Consider the following 2,431-nt stretch of genomic DNA (forward strand, 5'->3'; position numbering starts at 1 on the left):
TACATTCATGCAATATATTATAGGAAAATTCTTTTTGATCATGTATATTCGTGTCTTTGAGATTATCTCACAAGAAACGTGGTAATAACATATAAAACATATATAATTGATTTCTATGGAAAATCATAAATTTCAAATGAATTAATCAAATACATTCTTAATTAAAATTCATATTCTTAGTGATTGCAGTTTATATAATTGATTTCTTTGGAAACCATAAATTTCAAATGAATTAATCAAATACATTCTTAATTAAAATTCTTATTCATAGTGATTGCAGTTTAAATGTATGATTGTTAGTAATAATTATTATTATAAAAAACGTGTACATTCTTAATTAAAATTCTTATTCATAGTGATTGCAGTTTAAATGTATGATTGTTAGTAATAATGATTATTATAAAAAACGTGGTCGGCAGGATTCGAACCTGCGCGGGCAGAGCCCACATGATTTCTAGTCATGCCCGATAACCACTCCGGCACGACCACTTTTGCTCTATGAGTGAAGCTTGATAATATATAAACCATAATGAATGAAAATATATGAATTGTGGGTGCACTTCAAAACAAATATTTTGTACATTATCATCCAATATTTTGTACATTATCATCCCATCTCAAAAAAAATATTTTGTCGATTGGATAAGGAAAATTGATATATTTGTGATTGAAAAAAATAGTATATAATAAAATTAGTGTGTGTGTTTCTCGGAAGTAAAATGGGAGGGTGGATAACCTCTTTCATTTTACCATGGAGAAATTCGGAATGTGGATAGGAAAATGTTTGGAAATTTATCTGTCACGCCCCGCTCCGGGGATCGGGTGACATCGACGTTGCTTTCAAATAAAATTCGAAAACAATCAGCCTCTTATTATTGAATTTAATTAAAACCAGTCTATTTCATAAATAAACTCCAAAATAAATCTTCTGTGCAACTCAAAATTCGCAAATATGGATAAACTTGCGGAAACGTCTTACAACTTAAAAATAAGAATAATAACTACAAAATCTAGAAAAAATCTCTTCATCACTGTCTCCGAAACACGTCACGTTCCTTTCTCTTCTACTTGTTCCTCGATATCATCTGGGAGGAAAGTAAGGGGTGAGCGATCTGGGTGTCGCTCAATAAGTGGGGCCCGATTAATCATACGAACATTTAATATATATATATATATATATATGTATATATATATATATTAATATTAATATTAATTTGAGAAAACTCATACTTGGATTTCAAGCATGACATATGTGAGGACCTCGGTTCTAATTCTCTAATCTCGAATAAATACAATCATACATCGGTAATTAAAGGTCCAAAGAAATAAAGAAGAACCATATAAAAAAAATGTATTTTCTCAGCTACAGGCCTCGCTCGATCGGTGAAGTCTTACCGATCGAGCGAGCAAATCCTTGTCCAAGCTTTCCAGGACCTCTCGCTCGATCGGTAAAATTTCACCGATCGAGCGGATAAAACTTTGCCTAAAAAAAAAGCATTACATGCATCCTCGCTCGATCGGTAAAAATCAACCGATCGAGCGAGAACAACTCTGAAAAAAAATCCAGAATTTGCTCTAGTGCTCAATCTCCAAAACAATATCAACTCAACATGCACAACTCACTCCAATCAACGTGCATAATCTAATACAAGGTAGTTCTAGAGTTATACAATAATCAATCTAGTAGAACATGCTTCGGTCTAGTTTATTCAATACAATACAAGTACAATCTAAGTTCGATTACATAATCAATTTCTAACACCAAGTCCTCACTCTATCTTCACATCCCAACTAGTCATGCGATCTTTGACTCGGTCATTCCCCACCTATTGTCAAGCACACATACAAAGACAAAACAACAGCCGGATAAATCCGGTGAGAATAATATTCCCAGTAAAAGAGATAAACATGCAATAACAAATAGGCATTTCAAAATGAAATACATCAACTTCCAGATATTCAAAATGAGAGTAAATGAATGCATGACTTCAAAAGTTTAGATTATCAATTCGGATAATCAAAAGGTAAATCAGTTCCTCGATTCTTTGGTTGGGATCTCGAGGATGAAATATCACAACAATCACACCGACTTCCCCTTTCGAGGTGGACGATGTATACATCAATCCTCTAGACTCCGGAGCATTCAATAGAGAGTTGATCGGTCACTGTAGTAAATCGCTTACCAGTGCCACTCGACTATAATCCCAAGATCTTATAATTCAAATGAAACGAAACGTTCGGCTCAATATGAATGCATATGAAAACTAAAACATTCAATCATGTAAATCAAGTAGTTCACATAGACATGCAAGTATGTGATTTCTCAAGGACACTCGAATCAATCCGAATTCGAGTTAATCGTCCTATTCCATCCAATGTCTTCTTATACCTCTATTTCATCGAAAGTTCCAATCCTGAACAATCAAAAGAT

General features: G+C 33.4%; 1 non-coding gene across 1 annotated transcript; it reads right to left on the reverse strand.

The window, feature by feature from the left end:
• Positions 1–407: 407 nt before the first annotated feature.
• On the reverse strand, positions 408–489 carry TRNAS-AGA (transfer RNA serine (anticodon AGA)). Its single transcript has one exon. It is a non-coding gene; the product is annotated as a tRNA-Ser (tRNA).
• Positions 490–2,431: the final 1,942 nt, after the last annotated feature.

Source organism: Henckelia pumila, chromosome 2 (assembly GCF_033568475.1).
Source record: "Henckelia pumila isolate YLH828 chromosome 2, ASM3356847v2, whole genome shotgun sequence".
In the NCBI taxonomy this organism is placed as follows: Eukaryota; Viridiplantae; Streptophyta; class Magnoliopsida; order Lamiales; family Gesneriaceae; genus Henckelia; species Henckelia pumila.